This window comes from Etheostoma spectabile, chromosome 1 (genome assembly GCF_008692095.1).
Source record: "Etheostoma spectabile isolate EspeVRDwgs_2016 chromosome 1, UIUC_Espe_1.0, whole genome shotgun sequence".
Lineage (NCBI taxonomy): Eukaryota > Metazoa > Chordata > Actinopteri > Perciformes > Percidae > Etheostoma > Etheostoma spectabile.
In genome coordinates, this window is record NC_045733.1 from 3,020,351 (window position 1) to 3,042,926 (window position 22,576).

The 22,576-nt window shown below is 39.2% G+C and overlaps 1 long non-coding RNA gene across 1 annotated transcript in view; it reads right to left on the bottom strand.

The window, feature by feature from the left end:
- Positions 1-665: 665 nt before the first annotated feature.
- LOC116692145 (uncharacterized) overlaps positions 666-22,576 on the bottom strand; it is a 39,596-nt gene continuing 17,685 nt past the window's right edge. The window contains exons 3-4 of the long non-coding RNA XR_004332641.1: positions 10,032-10,036; positions 666-677 (exon numbers count right to left, since the gene is read on the bottom strand). This is a non-coding gene — a long non-coding RNA (uncharacterized LOC116692145). The remainder of the gene's footprint in view (positions 678-10,031; positions 10,037-22,576) is intronic.

The following is a 22,576-nucleotide window of genomic DNA, read 5'->3' on the forward strand; positions in this document are numbered from 1 at the left end:
TCTGGTAAATTTAGATAACTGTAAAGACGGCTAAAAGCGAAAGGGGACACACCGGTAACTCTAACGGAGGTGTAGCTAACATTACAAGTGGCTACTGTTCTGACTCGGGTGTCTGGGTCTGTTTCCGACGGTTCAGTAAACTGTCGTTCGCGTCCGTAGCACCGGCGTTAAGTGCTCACCGGGATGGCTGCTAGCTGGCTGGGGGCTGACTGTGAATGTGTCCCTGGGCTGGGGCTGTAATGATAGTGAATAGTTGTTAGCTGGCTGAAGACACAGGTGTGCTAGCTAGCTAAATTACCATTAGATGAGTCGTCTATCTATACAGTTAATGTTACTGATGAATTCGTGGTTTAGCCCACAGTAGTTAACCGTGGTCAAAACAATCATACTAAAAATAACTAAGCGTGAACGGGGTCTTAATCTTACGTTAACCACCAAGAATTACATTAGCATTAGCTACTTGTCAGTCAGCACCTTTACAGTAGGTACCCAAGCACTTTTCCTCTTTTTTGCCCCAACAGGTTGGGAGAAGAGTTTTCCATTACTGTTACCATTATTCTTATGTCTCGTTCCAACAAGTTAAAGAACCACTGAAACATTATTTTAAGGTACAAAAGAATCTTTAGTGTTAGATCAACAATGGACAAAACGATGCCATGTGGCAGAAAAAATGTTGTCTCACGATTACCCCCCGAACCCTGGTTTTGGTGTGTCAGCCCTACCACTCAGACATTTCTCCTTTCGCTGAGATGGACAACGTTCATCCGTCCTGTATTTCCCATTATACCACTGTAGTGTTCAGGGTCAAAGAAGACATGCATTGGGAGAGTGGCAGAGGTCAGGTCACACATGTTTAGACAATAACCACATTCACAGTGTGCAGTTAACCCACAGTAACCTGCAGTTTTTAGACTTTGGAAAGAAACTTATAAGCACCCACAGGAAAACTGAGGCAGGAAACTCCTAAAAGAAAGGTCCCAGGACCCTCTTGCTTTGAGGTGACAGTGATAACCATTGAGCCACTGTGCTGCCTGGCAGCAATATTAAGTAGAAAAAAGGATTTTTTTCTCTTATAATTCCACTTTGGGTTTTCTTTGTTTTAGATAACTAGACTTACTCAGCAGAGAATTAACAAATGAAGTAATGGTTGGACGACAGGTGGAGGGTGGACAGAAGCAGAGAGGAATGAAAAACAGTGAGGATAGGAAATTGACTGACGGATGAGAAGGAGAGAGCGATAATGAGGCAAAGGGAGAGAGCAGACTTGTGCCATCAAACAGGGAAAATTAAAAAGGAAGCAAGAATTGAAAGATGAAGGGAGAGAGAGAAGAATTAAGGGCAGGTGATAAGAAATGGACAAGAGGACTAATTGAAAGCAAGCGAGGGAGAAAAGTATGGACTTGGGTTGGTGGAAAAGGTGTGTGTTAGACAAAGAGACACTGTGTGAGAGGTAGATAGGGTAGCAAAACAAATTAAGAGAGGGGAATGGGAAGCTGGAAGAGTGACAGCATGAAAAAGTGAAATCAGATGGAAAGGCATCTTTTGTTCATCCAGGTAGAAAGTTACAAGCTTCCGGCTTCACACAACCATGTTTTGGTTGTGTTTTTCATTAGGCAGTGATACAGGAACAGAGGCAACGTACCATATGTTAGTGATGTTCTATATTATATTTCACTGGAGTGCAACCAAATCCACATATTTCTAGGCCTATATTGAAGAACTGGCTAGTATGCAAAGATGAATCCTGACTGACGATTGTACTTAATAAAGTTTAGATGGAATATTTCCAAATCAAGCCAAAACAAAATGTCCTCCTTTGGAAGAAAAAAAAGTCTTGAGTGCTCAGAAGTTCAAAACAAATTATGAAGGAAAGGGAACAAAAAAGGTGAATTTTTACAGAAAAGCCTTTTATTTAGATGGCTATTTCATATCGGAATCTTAATAAAAAAATAGAACTGGGCAGCAACCCACGTGTATCGGCACAGAGCAGCCTTCTTCATGGTGGGAAAAATGTCCTCTTATTGAGAGTACTGTAGAACACAGTCTTGCACTGCAACAGCAGTCAGATTGGATGGAATATTTTTCAAATCAAGTCCCCACAAAATGTCCTCCTTTGGAAGAAAAATAAAGTCTTGAGTGCTCAGACGTTCAAAACAAATGATGAAGGAAAGGGAACAGAAAAGGTGAATTTTTACAGAAAAGCCTTTATTTAGATGGCTATTTCATATCAAAATCTTAATAACAAAATAGAACTGGGCAGCAACCCACGTGTATCGGCACAGAGCAGCCTTCTTTGTGGTGGGAAAAATGTCCTCTTATTGAGAGTACTGTAGAACACAGTCTGCACTGCTACAGCAGTCAGATTATTAGTCAAATGTATGTGGAACTACTGAATGTAGCAGTTTTTTTTTATCGCTGTTTATTCAAAGAAATCTTTGTATTCACGTTATTGATTTCTGACCACTTGCAGTTACCTGATGTGGCGCTTGCATTTGCAAACTATCTCATCTGTCATAATGATATTCACAGAAAAGCACAATGAGGTGTCAGGGAATAATCTATAGGATAGGGCACGCGTCCACTATACAAAGGCTGACATTCCTGCCAGACAAAGCCACCCCACAACAAGCGTTTGTAGTTGATGCTGAGGCGGGAAACCATGCACTGTGCAAAGGCCCAGATGTCCACTCCTGTTTTCTTGAGCACAGCAGAACATCTGTAAGGTGATATTTATGATGACAGGTTTTAGGCAATAAGAGCTCATAAAGGAAAAACCAGATGGAAGAAATGTGAGCCAGATTTATGTTTAGCAGTATATTATTATTCAAGTTTCTTTATTCAGTTGATATAAATTTATGTGGTTAGTGTTAGCAGCAAAAATTGCACAGACTACAATTTGGGCTAGGTCTGGATGATTATTTGAAAATTGAAATTCTGAAGCTGTGATCAACGTATTTTTCCCATGACTATAATTTCGATAATTTTTTTATGTTGATAGGCCTACTTTCTCCTTAAAGGCATGACAATTTCACTTTGACTTTTTTTAACATTAATAGGAGTTCCCCCAGCCTGCCTATGGTTCTCCAGTGGCTAAAAAATGATTATGGTGTAAACCAAGCCCTGGGTATCCTGCTCTGCCTTTGAGAAAATGAAATGAAGAAATGGCACATACGTAAGGGTCATACTGTACATACATACATATATTCATAAGGAAAGCTCATTGTGGGACTGGCTCTAGTGGCTGTAATTCTGGACCAAGGCTGAGTTTTGGGAAAGAGACTTCAGATACGATATTAGGGGACCACTAAGGTCTACATAAAAGTATCCAAAGAGCACCATGTCATGGGACCTTTAAAAACATTCTTTTACGAGTGTAGTCACGTGATTCGCCCGGACCAGTCAGCCACATGGAAAGCATAATGGAGGATAACTCAAACACAGTGTTCGAGTCAACTGAGCAACTTGCGCCCAAAACAAAAGCAGTGTCCGTTGTGTGGAAAATTTCTCGTTATCGACGTAAAATGTGCAATAATCGTGATTTTCATTTTAAGTTTTGGAAGATTTTGGCCCTGCAATTTACCAGCAACTTTATCTGCAGTATACCAAATTCATAACCCCTGCCACTTCACCACCTCTCTTCCATAAAGTTGTCAGCTTGACTTCTTTTTCGTACAACAATAAAATCTTTGAGCAATTCCACATCAACATACTAGACTCCAAGAATATGGAAAATACCTTTTATATTTTAAAATACTACTTATGTAACAATCTGTCCATGTATGAGTCAGGGTTGTACACAACCAAAATCAAAGTGAAGAATCTTGTTGTGAGTGATGTTTGTAACATGTGGGCAAAAAAATCAATAAGCTAGAAAGGATGTCATTTAATCAGATCTATACAGCAGTTTGTAAATGTGAACGTTGCGCAGTGTATGCCACCTCTAACCGTGCAGTCACTCTTACAGCAGACTTCATCTCCAACTTTCTTTCATTCTCTCTTCAAGATAAAAGTCACTATGAAGATGAACGATGTCATGAAGACACAATAAACAATGGAGATGACTGGATGATGATAAAGATGACAGAAGGATGAAACATGGCTTGAGGGAAAGTTCGGTCAAGGTCTTCTGTGATATTTTTAGGAAGCAATGGCACAGGTGCAAGGTACAGTCAACCGCAGAGATCACACAGGGCATGGCGTCTTTGTCTGCTATTTCTGAGGCTAGAGGCATGTGGTTCACCTGTGATGCAGGTAGAAACTAACTGGGATTTTGAGGAATAACTTTGTCAGTGGGTGTTTTACTGTAGGGACTGGCATTAATCCATGTTGTCTTTAAAATTTGTGAACTCCCCCCCCCCCCCCCATGAGGTAATGACTGGTTGCTAAAGAGGAAGGGTTTTTGTTAGAATTCACTTTTCCTAAAGAATTACATCATCATACATAAAAAATAATAAAATAAATATATTTTAAAAAATTACTATGATAAAGGTTGCCTTTCCATTTGTCATCTCCCTCTTAATTCCTGGGACCAAGTGGCCAGTTCTCTCCATATTATTTGCTCATTTTCCTCTCTTAAAGGCTGCTATGAAACTATGTTATGATCTGATTGACTGAGTTCAGTGGTAAAACACACACACACACACACACACACACACACACACACACACACACACACACACACACACACACACACACACACACACACACACACACACACACACACACACACACACACACACACAGCCCTTTAGTTGGCAACCCTGACATCTTCCTCCTGGGTCCTCTGAATCATCAAGCTAGCTTTCATTTTTTTTATAGCATGCACCATTACACTAGTGTCTGTCATGCAAATACACATGTTGGGCACTGAAAAAAAACAGACAAATAAAACATGCAAATAAAATAGTATAAGAGCAGAGGATATTGAAATGTAATATCATTTAAATTGTTTATTTGTGTGAGGACAGGAAAAGAGAAAAAGGCTGATTGTGTCATGGGTGCGTCTATGCATGTGTCCGTTTCAGCATTCTAAATGAGTCATTCCTGGTCACGTTAGTATTTTGTGCTTTAAGCATGGCAGCTAATGCAGCTCAGTGCCTTTATGATTGGAGGTTGATCAGGATTGGCATCTGCTAATGTCAGCTTGTAAACAGACTTGGTGTGTGAAATATAAACAGAATGGCCTTTTAAAAACTTTTTCAACTGTTTGTAGCCTAGAACGTCTTGAGTCTTTAAGCAAGCCTGACAAAAAAGAGCCATGCTAGCTAAAGTCCCTCAACATCTGGATCTGCCTTTGAACAAGATAGACCTCTTGAACCTACCAAAACCAGTGCTGCTCAGTAGTTAACAGCGGAAGACTGTGCTTGTACTTGAAAGGTGTGTACTTCCAGTGCAAATGCACACAATGTATAAATCTGAGACTGAGTGAAAGTGGGTAGTGTAGATGGAATGTGATATCCTACAGTAAATATTTGTTAATGTTTTTGGAATTTCAAATTAGTTAAAAATGTGCACCGATAAAGTACAACATATAAGGTGGGTCCTTCATCATTACCTGGTATTGAGAGCTTATTTCACTAACTAATTGGTAACTAAGAGAGGCTGGATGTTTGGCATTTTTGCTCGATAAACAACTTAGAAAATTAACTATTTTGATAATCGATTGTTTGTCAATCAACTAATCAGCTAATCGTTATATCGCCTGACACCTGACCACTCTCCTATGGTAACTAAGGTTAAAACATTATACTATTAGACTATTGATCTACACTATTGTGATATTTCTCGCCACCTCTTCACTTGTTGTGTCTCACTTTCTAGGATAGACTTAAGATAATTGAGTTGTGTTCTGCTAACTGTTTTTCTCAGTATAATTCAATCTGTGTGCCGTCCAATTACAATAATGTGTAATCGGATTTCAGTTATAATAAGACATGATCTGATTACACTGTGGGCATTATAAATGTATTAGTACAGTAATGCAACACCTGGAAAGCTACTCTCTTGCTGTTTGTGTGTGTGTCTGTATTTGTGTGTGAGAGAGAGAGAGAGAGAGAGAGAGGGGACAACAGGCTTACCAACAAAGAGACAGGCAAAGAGAGAGAGAGAGAGTTTTTTGTACTTGTGAACTTGATTAATTTTATTGGACCTGACCCCACAAACAAATCCAATATAACTGTCTGCAAGCTACTTCAACAACATACCAACTGTGTGTGTTGTGTGTGTGTGTGTGTGTGTGTTGTGTGTGTGTGTGTGTGTGTGTGTGTGTGTGTGTGTGTGTGTGTGTGTGTGTGTGTGTGTGTGTGTGTGTGTGTGTGTGTGTGTGGTGTGTGTGTACCTTAATGTCTCTTTGTTTGGGGGTGTTTTTGTTTGTCTGACAGTGTGTGTCTATTCAATTAGTTGCCAATAGGTCACAGCGAGGGTCAAGGTGACTTAGTGAATCAGAACAAGCTAATTAGCTGCTAACCTAATTAGTTGTCCAACGACGCAGGTAAACAAAAGAAGCTAAAAAAGACAACATTCACCTCTCCCTATGTCTTCCTCCTCCCATTCCTGAATGAAATATGTGTCTCCTCTCTCTCCTTTCTTCTCCTTATCATAATCAGTCTCTTCTGGGCATAGCCTCAGAGTTTAACCTCCTCAAAGTCAATTTACCTTAGCTCTCTCTCTTCTTTGCCTCTCTTTTTCCTCTCTCTACTACTGTCCTCAGCATACCCCCATTTTTCATTTTTTTTTTCTTTCCTGTCTCTGGTGCAACTTCCCCTGCCCTCTGTCTCACTCAGCGGGGGAGCTGCTCTCCCCTGTGGAGGTAATACAATGCTAAATCTCTTCCCCCCTGTAGTCCTGCTCCTATGGAATTTTATCAATAACTAAAGATTGAGTAGTAGTAGTCGTTTTAGTACTAGTAACAGTTGCTTTGCACCATTGAAACTTTTCACCTTTTGATAGGTGGACTCAAAAAAATGGTTGAATACCATGGGGGTGACTTTAAGATATGCCCAAAAGTTGGGGAAAACATATCGAGGTGGTACGTACAGAAGTAACGGAAAACTGAAAAAATCTGAAAAATTTCCGTAATGTTTTAAAGAAAAAAGAAAAAAGGATCTCTGCTGCGCCGGGCAACTCTGGCCCCCGCTGTCGTCCATTATTTTTGATAATGGCACCTTGTAGGATTAAAAAACCCTTATATAATATTTTCTGGTTTCTTAGACTTTTTTATAGAAAAAGGTACCTTTTTTGTTTTTGTTATTTTTTTAATTTTCAGACAATTTTCAACTGGCATTTCGTGAAACTAGAAAATGTCACAACTATAATTTTAAAACAAGTTAAAAAAAAAAAGCACAGTAGTCTAAACAAATGAAAAGGAAACTCTGAAAAAGAAAACAAAACAGAGTCGTTAAAAAAGTCAAAATAGACTTAAACCATTGAAAAAACCTTCTAAAACAGATTGCACGAGAAATATAAATAGGATCATGGGTGTATTGGGAGTAGAAGATCCCAACAACAAACCCAAAAAAAAGCTTTTCCATAGTGAAGTGAAAAGTGTGAAAATACTTTTTAATTTTGGAATTTAAAAGTTCGTTCCCACAAAAATTTGGTATTTTTTTTAAAAAACCCAACCTGTCATTTTTTCATTTAAAATACTTTTTCACAAAAAACTGCATCAACAATATAAACTCTTAAAGGAATTCTGGGAATTTCCTATAAAAGCTTACCCTTTGGGTAAATGTAGGGTTTGCCGACCGGCCAGCACGGCCCCCCCCGAGTGGGTGCCTCGTGCGGGTGGGGCCCGCTGCGGCGTGCACGGCCCCCGGGCGGAGCTCCTCAATGCGCACCAGCGCCCCGGTAAACTGCTAAAAAATTCTGATAAACTATTTTTTCTCATACCCCCCTGCCTCTTTCCATCCGAACTATCATTTTCCAACCGGTGGAAACTGAGGTTTAATTAAATGATTTTAACCAAAAAAAGTCTAACACTTTTTAACCACGTCAAGACTTTAATAACATTCTCTTATTCATTGGAAATGTTGAGCTTAACCCGGGGCCTGGCTCAAAACCTTCTTGAAAACTTTAAGTATATTGCATTTATGGGGTCTTATGCCAGCAAACTGCACAGACTGTTTGCCGTACCACAACCTCAGTGCACGTTTTTATCTACAACTCAAGGCTATTTTCCCCATCTGGGACTTCCAGCTCCGTCTACTCTCTTTCCCCTCTTTGATTCCGACTTCATCCCCCGAGACCTGTCCATTTGGTCCTATGGTAAAAACCCATCAAAGAACACAGAAGAACACTACACTCAAGAAGAAGTCCAACTAATCTAAATCAACTTGGTAACACTAAAGGTTTTAAAATCTGCCATTTAAATACTCGAAGCCTGGTTTCCAAACTGGATGAATTTAAAATTTTGCTTGCACAGACAAAAGCCATGTGATGGCAATTTCTGAATCATGGTTAACTCCATATTCCGGATTCTTTTCTTTCCCTTGAAAATTATGAACTTTATCGTAAAGACCGCACTGGTAAGACCGGCGGCGGAGTGGGGTCTTTTTATGTGAGTCAGAAATTTTGCGCATCTAATATCTAAATTTGAAACTGAAACTGAAACATTAAAACTGGTAGTACATTTTACATCCCAACACGCAATTCCCCTTATTGTCACCTACAAGGCTCCTTAGTGCGTGTAAATGCTTACTATCTCAGCTTTCTGACATAATTAAATCTGTTACAACCAAAAGGGGCTTGAAATTTTTGGGGGACATTAAACCTTGACTGGAATGATGGCTCATCAAAAACCCCGAAAGCCACTGCTATGAAACTTGGACTTTATCAATTAATCAAGGATCCAAAAAGAAAAGGCAAAACCGCACTCACCTGGATCTTTTCTTCACGAAAACCCGCCTTCAAAATATGAATATCAGGTGTCCCTTTGAAAGCGCTATCCAGATCATTCACTTGTTTAGCAGTTAGGGGCCATCTAAAATCTTCCAAAACTCATGCTCCCCTTCTGCGTCTAAAATACCAATTTCAAAATTACCTCAATTCAACACTGAATTTAGTTCTATTGACTGGAATGATGAGCTGTCATTGGAAAATCCAGATCAAATTTTAATGCAATTTCACAAAAAAAATAAAAAAATACAGAATAAATATTCTTCTGCCAACAAGGTTCGACCTAGACAAAGTAAATTACCATGGATAAATCCTGAAATATTTCTACTCCTTAAACAGAAGGCCGCTCTTCTTAAAAAGTATAGGCTGAGTCGAACACCAGAGAGTAAAAATAAATTCATTCAAATTAGAAATAAATGTACAGCTGATCTGCGTAAGGCAAAGGCGGTCTATTTTCAACAGCTGATTTTACAATCTGCTAATAATCCAAAAACCTTGTGGCAGACCCTTAAGGTCATCACAGGTGAAACTGAGAAAAAAAAAAAAAATGCTGATATTCAAATTTTTCTGCAGGGTACTTTTATCTCAGATTCAGAAAAGATTGCAAGGGCTTTCAATGATTATTTTATATCATCTGTTAAAGAACTGGCAACAGACTTTTCCACTCCCTGCTCTCTCTCGCTAGTTCTCTCTTCAACAACTGAACGGTTTTCGTTCTGAGATTTCTCAGAACGAAGTGATTAAAATACTAAACTCACTAAAAAATACTCATGACCGTGATATTCATGGTATAAATACTTCATTTATAAAGACTCATGCTGATAGCCTCATACCTCTCTTTCAGCACCTAATCAACCAATGTATCAGGCTATCTATCTTTCCCACAAATTGGGAAATGGCCCAAATCACCCTATTTTAATCTGGTGATCATACTCTTGTCTCAAACTACAGACCTATTGCTATACTTCCAGTAATGTCTAGTTGCTTGAAAAAACCTTGTATAACCAGCTAAGTTCCTACCTTAAAACTAGCAACTGGCTCAGTGACGTCAAACAACGGTTTCGGCAAAGAGATCAACCATGTCAGCATTACTACTCCTTACTGAACAAATACTGGCTCTCTTAACAAAGGTCACATACTGGAGCTATTTATTGACTTTCGTAAAGCTTTGACACAGTGAATTACCAGATTTTGCTTAATAAACTTCACTCATTTATTTTGTCATCATCTGTGATAGAAATGCTTTCGTCTTACCTAACGAACAGGATGCAAGTTGTTTAAATAAATCATGCAAAATCCCAACCTGAAATCTCTGAAATGGGTGTTCCTCAAGGCAGCATTCTGGACCCTTACTTTTCCTTTTGTACTTAATGATTCCCTCAAGGTGTAATCATTCAAAATGTCTACTGTAGCTGACGATACTGTTATTTTCTCTCTGATTCAAATTCTGTTCATAAATTCTAAATATCATCTGACCTTCATCTTATACACGACTGGTTGAAAATAATCATTTAAACCATCAATGTTCAGAAACTGAATGTATGTATTTTTTATCCAGAAAATGTCTTTCTTGACTGATCCTATAACGTTTGCAACCAAGAACTTGTTGTTTCACAGACTTACAAATATCTTGGTGTGCTACTTGATTCTCACCTTACATACCGGGAAACATGTGTCTAATTAACTAAAAAGTTAATCACAAACTTTGTTATAATAAGATCAGATCATATCTTTCTTCTTCTGTTTCTGAAACCTACTTACATGGTTTTGCTGTTGATTACATCACACAAAAAGACCATCGAAAGGTAAGAATTGAATTTTTCATGTTTTTATGAAAGCATGGAATGAATGTAAACTCAGTCATCTTGCTTGCATCACCTGCTTCCAATCTCCTGTAAACTTGTATCGTAACAACAGTTGCAAAATTCCAGGAATATCCAAAGTGGAAACTTTCTATTGGAATTAACAGGAATGTATTGGCATTAAAGGGAATAACATACAAAATGGGGGTTATTTGCTCAGGCTGTATTTACATGTCCGATAGAAATTTAACTCGCTTTCAATAAGACTTTTCTCCAGACTATTATTATAGTATAGTATTATTATTTCCCCAGACTCTGCTGCCTCATCTTCACTATCACTTGAAATACTATCAACTAATTTATCGTGAAAAATATAAAATATAATTTAAAAACTTACCTGAAAGTCCTTTGGCTCAGAGTCAGACCATTGCAGTAGTATGAGCAGCACGTGATTGGGAAATACACCGTGCAGAGGGTTGTAATTTTACTGAATTCCTATTTGATGGGAAGCTTGACTTTGCTTGACTAGATAACCCCTAGCAGCCTGCTGTGTACTATGACTGTGTTGGTCCCTCACATAATGATTTATGTGAGTACAGACCAATCGGCTCATAAGATTGCATGCCAGCATCTTGTTGACTCTGATCCATCAGAGACTGGCATGCACACTCCCTGTACTTAGCCTCACCCCTGATGGACAGGTCAGTGCAAGTTTTGCTGCTTTATTTGGAGCTATTTGGAGCTTAGACAGTTTTTTTGGCTGCACCCAACCAGACTGGTGAGCAGTAATCGAGGTGAGATAAAACTAGCGCCTGACTGAAAGACATTCTGTATGACGTTGTGCATTACTACACTAGTGACTTCTTTCCCATTGACTATCCGTTTCATATGAAATTGTAAATTGCTTTCTAATAAATAGAAGAAGTTCAGATAGGAATTTGATTGTGACGGGCTCCAAAGGCACTGTGTCTCATATTGATCACTATAATGGTATATTGACCCTTCTTAGATTGTACTTTTTAATTTACTCAAAGACCGTTTTCAGCTCCAATCAACCTGAATATTTTTTATTTTAGTATCAGCATGACAAAGCAATTTTTATTCTCTGTATTGAATCATACTGTGATATGGTGACCTAGGCACAAAACTTGGCTGAAATTTTTGCGTACGCCGCTTCCCATGCAAAGGTTGTGATTTATAAAAAGCAAACTTGCAGTCCTCCATGCAAACTATGACCCATGCGTACGCACATTTTGGAGACCATGGGAATTGGCAACGCACATGGTGAGGAGGTTACTCCTGATATTTTCCAGTATTGATGCCTCACACACATTTTTTTTCTCTACATATCATGAAGATAAATCCAACAGTGTTATTTGCACTTGTACCAAGTAGTGATTGTTGCATAAACACCTTGTAAAATCCAACTCAAAACTTAAATTAAAACTTGTTCTTAATATTTAATCGGCGCTGTCTTACTGTCACATTGGCTCCATGGAATACATGATAGCATCAAATACCCTACCTTGAGATAACGGCAGAAGACGGTGTAAATAACTAAATGTTTATTATATAATTCAATCTCAAAGTCTGAAAATACAGTCGTGAAGCTCTCGCGCAATCGTTACACTTTAATTCAGTAATGTCCTCATTATCAATCCATACTTTAATACTGTTGGTGACAAAACCTGCATGAAGAAATGTGTGTTTGCCTTTCACACTTTCGTCTTCAAATTGTATCTCTGGGTGGGGGTTCTAGTTGATGCTGTGCTTTTGGCAAGGTGTTAACAGTCACAAATTGTTGTAAACAAAAGTATTGTGGTGCTTACCTTGAGCTATGGGAAATTGTGGGGTAAAATTGATTGATTGAATTAGTCAATATTAGAAGATAATTGGTTTGTAGTTAACAGTTGCAACTATAATCATTATGTGCATTTACATAGAATAAGCAATACTTTCCAGGGTCTATGTAAAGATGTCCAACCAACACACATTTTTATTTTTTTACGTGAAGTTCATTAATTAATTAATTAAAGTGTTTATTAAAGTAGGCCGATCCCTGTTGCTAAGAGTCTCTTCCTCCTAAACAATAGATTCTTCTTTGAAGGTTTTGTTTATGCCATCCACATGAGAGTAGCTAGCATGAGCAACCCCAAAAAAATTTAAACATACAGCTTATCAACAGAAAATACATGGAAAAAGGCATAACTCTATACTATCCTGCTGACTAATATGTGATCTAAAGGATTTGCACAAACATCACAGCAGTGACAGCTTACCACCAAAAATTGTGCCAAAAGAGAAAAACACTCAGAGATTACCACGCTTAGGTAAATAAATTCCACTTCTATCATCAGGAATAAGCTCACATTACTACACACGTCAGGCAGACAGGCTGCAGGACAGGTAGACAGATGATCAAAGACACAGACACAGATGTGCTTCATTCAATACAACTTGACAATGTGTGCAACCTCGGCACAGACGGCAAGAAGCTATTGACCCTCGCACACATGAGGGTCAATAGCTTCTCATGGATTGGAAATTAACTTCATTTAATGAGGGTGTGTGTGTGTGTGTGTGTGTGTGGTGTGTGTGTGTGTGTGTGTGGTGTGTGTGTGTGTGTGTGTGGTGTGTGTGTGTGTGTGGTGTGTGTGTGTGTTGTGTGTGTGTGTGTGTGTGTGTGTGTGTGTTTTGGACTAAGGGGGCGGTGGATATAGTGGAGACAGTGAGACCACAGAGGGGTGAAAGGGAGGCACAGAAGAACACAGAGATAGAGGGAGGCAGAGAGGGACTTCAACAGACACAGGTTGAAGCGACGAAGCATAAGAGAGAGACAGAAAACTAGGAATATATAATAGAGGATGGAGGAAGAGAGAGAGACAAAATGAAACAAAGACAACAAGAGAGTTGCATAGATCAATAGAGAGAAGTTGGCAGTATAGAGAGAGTGAGAGGCTAAAGAGATGAAAGGCGATTTGTTCCCTAACTGGAGAATTGATCTTGGACGTGTCTGTCTGTCTGTCTGTCTGTCTGTCTGTCTGTCTGTCTGTCTGTCTGTCTGTCTGTCTGTCTGTCTGTCTGTCTGCGTTGCTTCTAAAGTGTCTTCCAGGGGAAGAAAAAGGACTTAAAATCTAACCCTTTCTTTGTGCTGTTGGAGAGACATCATTTTATAAAAGCTGTGTATTTTGATTGAGTGCATGTACTGCATAAAGATCATACCAAAACCATCAATCATAATCATAAATCTAAGTCTTCCATCATCTGTAGGATTTAAGGTATTTTAATCCAATGATAGTACAACTGCCTCCAGGATAAAATAAATCAGTGGGTAAGGCATTGTAAACACACTGAAGATATTCATGGGCAAACATTGTTCTACAACACACAGAGCACCTGGTGTTTATAAAGCCAGAATACTTTTGGAAGCAGATGTTTATTGCGCAAAGCGGATAATTGTTTGAGTTATTATACTATAGATCTACTCTGAAACAGCTGTTCCAGAGTTTCTGTTGGGAAAAAAAAATAATGCTGGTCCTTGTGTCTTAGAAGATATCAATGTCCTGGACAAATGGGAGAAATGCTGGTTTATTTATGTCATGCTGCAGCCACGATTAAATCAAATAATTTCTGTTCGCTAAAGGCCTTTTTCAGATAAAATAAAATGGTATAAAGACTCTTTGAAAACAAATAACCATAACCAAATGCTTTTTCGCAGCAATAAAGCGTGCAGAAAATGACATGACACACATTTTACAGGACATAAACCAGCATCTGACAAAACACAAAATGACCCTGCCCCTACCGTTAAGCTGTGTGTATTTCCTCTAGATAAAATACAAACTAGACTTGGACTCCAATCTACAGAACTACTCAATGCTATGTGCCCACCAAACGAATGGGTTTTCTCACCATATAAGCATGTAGGTCTCTTTGACAGACATGAGGAGCAGGATATTAATCTCCTCGGTCGGCGTGTCACTGCTGGTGACTTGTGAGCTATCATTTCCCCAGGGATGCTGGCATCCTTTCAGATCTGTACAAAAGAGGTGTGGCTCACAAGTATTACCAGTATTCTGTGCATACCGTGTAATCGCAGTGTGATATTTTTTTTCTTTTTTTTGTTCTTCCCCATATCCCAGGGTACAGGGACACTGTTAATCTGTCCACTCCTTCCTAGTCTTCTCCCAGTCCTCAAGACACAGAACTCAATTTAGGATAGCAAACACAAATTTAGTTTCTTCTCATGAGTCATATAGAGTTTACATACCAAAATATAATATATATAAATAATGTATACAGTGCTGCTCATAAGTTTAGAATCCTATGCTAAAGTTGACTAAAAATAAAAATAAAAAATATTTTTGGGAAATTGATCTTAATGCCTTAATTAAAAAATGTAGAAAAATCCAGCCTTTAAGGACACCAATTTTCCTGTGAATGAATAATGTATTGTAAAAAAATAAATGCTCTACCATAAAATACAGGGGACATAAGTTTACAAACCCTTATGTTAAACTCCCATAGAGGCAGGCAGATATTTTTTTTAAAGGACAGTTATTTCATGGATCCAGGATACTATGCATCCTGATAAAGTCCCCTTCACATACCCTTCACCATACCTGGAGATTGGCATTTTTAAAAGATGATTTTTGTATTCCTCTTTTTAGTCAACTTTAACATGGGCTCCTAAACGTTTGAGCACCACTGTACCAGACTATGCAAAGTTAAATTTAACAAATCATTAGAGGCTGCAATCACAAAACCATGACACGTTTTCTTTCTATCTGCTTCAGAAATGTATTTGAATTATTTTTTAGAATTTAAAGCGCCCATATTATGCTCATTTTCAGGTTCATAATTGTATTTTGAGGTTGTACCAGAATAGGTACCCCACATTGCTGCAGATCCTGTTTTCATCTTGTGTGTTAAGGTCTCTGTTTTAGCTGCAGAGTGAGACCTCTCACTTCTATACTATCTATGTTGAGAGTCACACATGCGCAGTAGCTAGGTAAGGTCAAATCAGCTAGCTACTGTTTTTCCAACTTTGGTCAGAACAAGGCAGGATTAGCTGGGAGACATCTTCTGAATGAGGGCGCACTTGTGGAATACCTGCAAAACAGGGACAAAGAAATAGTTCCTTTTTAGATTATGGTGAACTAGTGTGTGTTGTAGCAGTTTTTGGCAGCATGCTAGTGCTGGCATGCTACAGTTAGCCACCTCGTCTCGACTAGTGACCTACCGCCACCAGACAGTCACATTTTTTACTTTTCCAGTAAAATATCTCAGTATCTATCTCTCTCCATCTGGACTGGCACAAAAGTTGTTACTGGCATTCATGGTGCCTGGGCATATCTTAATGACTTTGATGATCATTGTTGAACATTGTTATTGTCATTACCGTTGATTGTTGTGTAATTTGGTGCTCACATTCATGCTCTGTTCAGGATGCTTTGTATAACAATGGTGATCTTCTAATTTTCATTTAGCAACATATTCTGGTCAAAATATCCCCCAATACTTTTGTTGTATGACAAAATACTGTTAAAACATGACAAGGCCATTCCCATCAGCTTTAGCTGAACCTTGTGTACTTTCTAGCAAATGTTACCGAGGTTCGATGCTAAAGTAAGATGGTGATCGTGGGTAAGATTACACCTGTTTTGCAGTCGCATGTTAGCATTGTCACTGTGAGCCTGTTGGCATAATGGATGCAGTTAGTTTTTTAGCTCAAAGCACAAATGGCTTGAAAAAAAGGAAAACCCTGCACTCTGTTCTTGTTACAGCATCACCATTTATTGAAGAAACTAATGATTTGTTAACATTAGGTTCCAAACTAGTTATACCCAGGTCCAGACAAATGGTAATGCAGTAGCAAGAGCAAAGTGCAGGAATTTCCTTTCTTCAATTCTGTGATATCTTCCAGCACAACTGCACAAAGAAATTGTTGGACGTGCAAATTGTTTCTTTGAAAAGCTCAAAGCACAACTCACAGAGCTGCTAACATGGCTGTAGACTTATTAGTTACTTCAGTTGATTCATTCTAACTGTCAAAGTGGAATTTTTAGTCTAGCTCCCCTAAAATGACATTTATACAACTAATTTGCAGTATCAAATACATTTTGTAGGACAACTAATGCCTCCAAATTATATTTTAAATGTAAAAACATAAAATGAATACATTTACACATCAACCTGTTCAATGCTGACCTTGAATGTTCCTACTGAGCACATCTGCCTAACATTTACTCCTTTATTTTCTTTCTTTTTTTCCCCTTTCCACCATGAGGTCAATTTTGTTTTTGTGGGCATTTTGGCCTTTAATCGATAGGACAGCTGCAGAAAGGTCAGATTCGACCCCTGGGCCCCTGCAGTAAGGACCAAGACCTGGCACATGGTGCACACGCTCTACCAGGTGAGCTACCAGTGCGCCCCTCTATCAACCTTTTTACTTGTTTTTTTTGTACAATATTTATTTGTGGCGACTAAAGCATGTCACAATTTATATAGTTATTTTTTGGCAACTCAAAGCACTTAGTTAATGTCAAGGAAAGGTCGTGGCGTTGGTTACATATTAAAAAAAGGCCTTTATCCCATCATGTACATCTGTGTTGACTTTTACATTATAAAACCAATACCACAATCTTAACCTTAACTTAATTAATTGTTTTAGTAGTTTAAACCTCTGTCTCTATACGTTCCGTCTCCTTGCCTCTTTTCCTCCATATCTCACGTACACCTGTTTCGGTCGCTCTCTGAAAGAAAAGTGTGAGAGAAAGTAATTCTCATTCAGCGCAGCAATTCCCAGTGCAATCATAGGGAATATGCAATTAACGGGGAAAGCCTTCAGTCAATAGCACGTCGTGTATACTCATACAAGTTGTCTACCCTCTGCTCCTCCCTTGCTCCCCCTCCTCCAACTTCTTCCTTCCATTCCTTCAGCGTCTTCTTTATTTGAGTACCTTCTCTACTCTCCTCCACCACGTTTAAATCTAGCTCTTTCCTCCCTCTCCTTCCCTCCTCGTCTTGCAAATCATGTCTAATTTAACCACATCTCATCATCCCATACATTACCATCCCCCCACTTCCCTGCATCCCTTTCCTCTTTTCCTCTTTACAGTACCTCTCTCCCTCCCACCAGCCCTCACGCTCACACAGCTTTCATCATTATCATCACCACCTCCTCCCAATCTGTTTACTCTCTCCACCTCACTCCCTCCTTCAGGAACTCAGTGGCATCCTAATTCACAAGTTCTTCTCTCCTGCTTTTCTACGCCTATTTTCCATTTTCTCCCCAGTGTTGGTGCAAATGGCTCCAAACCAGAAAGTGTGCCAGTGTCCCCTCAAATTCTCTGGGTGCTTTCACAGTATCTAAGTGTGTCTCCCATTCATTATCAACAGAACCAGTTTAGAGTTTTTCTCTTACTCACATCATGAAGTGCGCAATATCTCTTTTGTTTCTAGCTTTTTGAGGAACTTGTACATGTTCACAAATTTAACGTGTATTCCTCTCCTCCTCTTCTTTTTAATATGCTCTGTTCTTATTTCCCACTCCTCTCCTCTGACCTATTTCATAATCACTGCCTCATCTGAGCCATTATACATCACCTTTTCCATCCTCCTTTCCTCTTCTCTGTCCTTTCTGCCATATTGCAATCTCTCAATGCTTCCTTTATCATTATTTTTCTTTTTGACACCCTTGATAGTAGGGCTGCACAATTAATCGAATTTTAATCGTGATCACAATTTTGACTTCCCACGATCAAATTTGCGTGATCGAACGATTATTTTTTTAAAGAGTCATTTCACAGAACGCTCCGTGTTCTGTGATATAAATTTTTTTATTTTTTGTGAAGAATCACCAACAAGTGGGACACAATTGTGAAGTGGAACGAAATCTATTGGATATTTTAAACTTTTTTAGCAAATAAAAAACTGAAAAGTGGTGCGTGCAAAATTATTCGGCCCCCTTGCGTTAATACTTTGTAGAGCCACGTTTTGCTGCGATTCCAGCTGCAAGTCGCTTGGGGTATGTCTCTATCAGTTTTGCACATCGAGAGACTGAAATTCTTGCCCATTCTTCCTTGCAAAACCGCTCGAGCTCAGTGAGGTTGGATGGAGAGCGTTTGTGAACAGCAGTTTTCAGTTCTTTCCACAGATTCTCGATTGGATTCAGGTCTGGACTTTGACTTGGCCATTCTAACACCTGGATACGTTTATTTGTGAACCATTCCTTTGTAGATTTTGCTGTATGTTTGGGATCATTGTCTTGTTGGAAGATAAATCTCCGTCCCAGTTTCAGGTCTTTTGCAGACTCCAACAGGTTTTCATCCAGAATGGTCCTGTATTTGGCTGCATCCATCTTCCCCTCAATTTTAACCATCTTCCCTGTCCCTGCTGAAGAAAAGCAGGCCCAAACCATGATGATGCTGCCACCACCATGTTTGACAGTGGGGATGGTGTGTTGAGGGTGATGAGCTGTGTTGCTTTTACGCCAAACATATCGTTTTTCATTGTGGCCAAAAAGTTTGATTTTGGTTTCATCTGACCAGATGACCAACTTTAGACAAGACTTTTTATGGATATCTTTGAGAAATGGCTTTCTTCTTCCCACTCTTCCATGAAGGCCAGATTTGTGCAGTGTACGACTGATTGTTGTCCTATGGACAGACTCTCCCACCTCAGCTGTAGTTCTCTGCAGTTCATCCAGAGTGATCATGGGCCTCTTGGCTGCATCTCTGATCAGTCTTCTCCTTGTCTGAGCTGAAAGTTTACAGGGACGGCCAGGTCTTGGTAGATTTGCAGTGGTCTGATAATCCTTCTATTTCAAAATGATCGCTTGCACAGTGCTCCTTGGGATTTTTAAAGCTTTTTGTATCCAAATCCGGCTTTAAACTTCTCCACAACAGTATTACGGACCTGCCTGGTGTGTTCCTTGGTCTTCATGATGCTCTCTGCGCTTTCAACAGAACCCTGAGACTATCACAGAGCAGGTGCATTTATACAGAGACTTGATCACACACAGGTGGATTCTATTTATCACCATCAGTCATTTAGGACAACATTGGATCATTCAGAGATCCTCGCTGAACTTCTGGAGTGAGTTTGCTGCACTGAAAGCAAAGGGGCCGAATAATTTTGCAAGCACCACTTTTCAGTTTTTTTTTATTTGCTAAAAAAGTTTAAAATATCCAATAGATTTCGTTCCACTTCACAATTGTGTCCCACTTGTTGGTGATTCTTCACAAAAAATAAAATGTTTATATCTTTATGTTTGAAGGCTGAAATGTGTCAAAAGGTTGAAAAGTTCAAGGGGGCCGAATACTTTCGCAAGGCACTGTAGTTCCCTGCACCCCGTGCAGCTTAGTTTCTAGATGTAGACAGTCCCAGAGGACAGATGAACGGGAGGAAAACTCAACAGATAGCAGTCGGTTATACGTCGGTCTCAAGATTTACCAGTTTACCAGTAAACGCAACATTTTGTCCCACCTGTTGTTTTTCAGACAACAGCAGTGAGCAGTGCTAGTCGGTCTGTTAGCTGTTAGCTCCTCTAGGACGCACCGGTGCTAATGTCCTCGCATCCGCTGCAATGCTGTTTATATGGATATGGTTTAATTTTGCGTTACACAACCCATTTCGTCTGTAAAGCCGTGCCTGTGTGGGATCTCTCCTTTACTCTCTCTCCTATTTCTCTCCGCGCCCGGCCACACAGCGGCCGCCGGTCCACACTTCCGACATTTGTCTACAGTTTTAATTTTTTATTAACACAGCTGTATATTGTTAAATATGAGGGGCAAACCTGTATTTGTACCAGTGTTTCCGCGGATAACTCTGCTATTGCGGCGGCCACGGCGAAGAACACAGAAGAAGTTATTGAATGCAGCTAACTTCAGTTGGTAGAGTAATAGCGTGAGATGGAGCTGCTGGACCTGGACCTGGGCCAGAGATGTGACCCATGGCCAGAATATCATAGTTCATAAAAATGCAGCGCAGTGACGATACAGACGTTTCATACACACAACGTGTGTTTCCGCCATTCGACCCTTGCTGGACCTGTTCATAATGATCAGCCGTCTCTCGGTGAGTAGCGTCCAGCACACTCCCTCTCGCAGTTATAAATAGCCTATGTGACGATAACATTTGTTTTGGTTAAAATCAACAAATAATCGTGAGAATAGTCGCGATCAAAATTTTGATCCAAATAATCGTGATTATCATTTTGGCCATAATTGTGCAGCCCTACTTGATAGTTACTCTTTTTCTGATACTTCTTTCTTTCTTGTAATCTATTATGCAGAGTTCATCTCATATCAATCAGGCTGTAATTACAAACAACCAAGTGGGAAAAAAAACATTCACATCAGGCTCCTAGTTGTAATTCTAAGTCTGCGATATCAGGACTTTACGTGAACAACATATCCTCAACTTGATGAAAAGAACTAGAGAACAACCAACCTTTGGCAAATTGTTGCAGAGCCTCCATCCCTGGCAGTTAGATCAAAATTAAAACCACAAAAATCTCACGCAAACGATTTTGCTAATTTAAAACTAGATACACATGACATTGCATGAATGCAGTATTTAACTCCTAATACAAATGTTTCATTTTAGATTAACAATCTTGAAGATTTTATTCATATAAACAGTCAACATCTATCAATGGATGACACAAACACAAACACAACAATGATTAAGCATATGGCCCCCTGATGAAAGCCCTTTTTCATTTGCAGTATTACAAAAGTGCCTGTGGCGACATGTGGCAAAGAAAATCACACATCACAACTATCACCATACGAAAAGAAAGATCTTAGAGATTGCAACTTTTAAGTGGTTTTATATTGATTGACATTACAAGGATTCTTTATTTAGCAGCTCAAGATACATTTGAATAGCATGCCTAGCCATCATTATCAGTCAGTTAAAGGCAAGACATTAAATATTTGAGCAATAAACCAATAAACCCTGATGGTAAAAAAAAAACTGAAGGGCAACAATAATTTGACAGAGAGCGCCAAACATGCACTAGGAGTGTATGGTAGTTGTTTCTTTCAGCTAATTAAGGACTTTATGTATTTAAAATCAGCAGCTGTCTCCAAAGTTGATAAGTCACTATGGGATCATTTTATTGCTGGAGAGAAGAAGGGAAAGTAAAAGAGCTCAAGTTTTAATCAGGGTAGTTGTCTGTTAAGAACTTGCTGGAATCACCAAGGATTTCTTTTGTATTCTGCACATCTTTTTCAAATATCTTCTCCACTCCTTTTCTTCTCAGTCTTGTCCTCTTTTTCTTTCCCTTTGTTTTCTTCCCCAATTGCTCTGCCACCTTCTTCTTCTTACTCTGCACTAACCTCCTTTGTCTTGTTCGTTTCTGTCTTGCCCTACCTCAGCTGTTCTTGGTTTCGTAAGAGTAGTGTAACATCCCTGTTCATCTTTGTCTCAAATTCTGTCTTCTTATTTTCCTGGCTCTTTTTGTCTCGTTGCCTCTGTGTCTTTTACATTCTCTCCCCTCCTTCGTCATTTTCTCTAAAAGGCGTCATGTTTGACTTTGAGCTCTCTTAGGAGAACACGTGTTCTGTAGCTCACAACACACAGACACACACACAGACACAGACAGACACACACACACAGAAAGAGGGCCTTGTGTTTGTCTGAGAAACTCTGAAAGACAACTTGGGTATGGTCCTGCACAGTAAAGTAGTTCAACATTCTGTTCTGATATGAATGAGGTGTCTTAAAACTTTTTGAATAAATATAGTGGCTCACCTTGAGACCTGTACTCATTAAAATGTGCTGGTTTACTTGACCTGTGGGACTCAAGTTGATTTAGTTAAGGCTCCGCTCTGTTGACCCTAGCTCCGAAAGATATACTGTAGTTTACTACT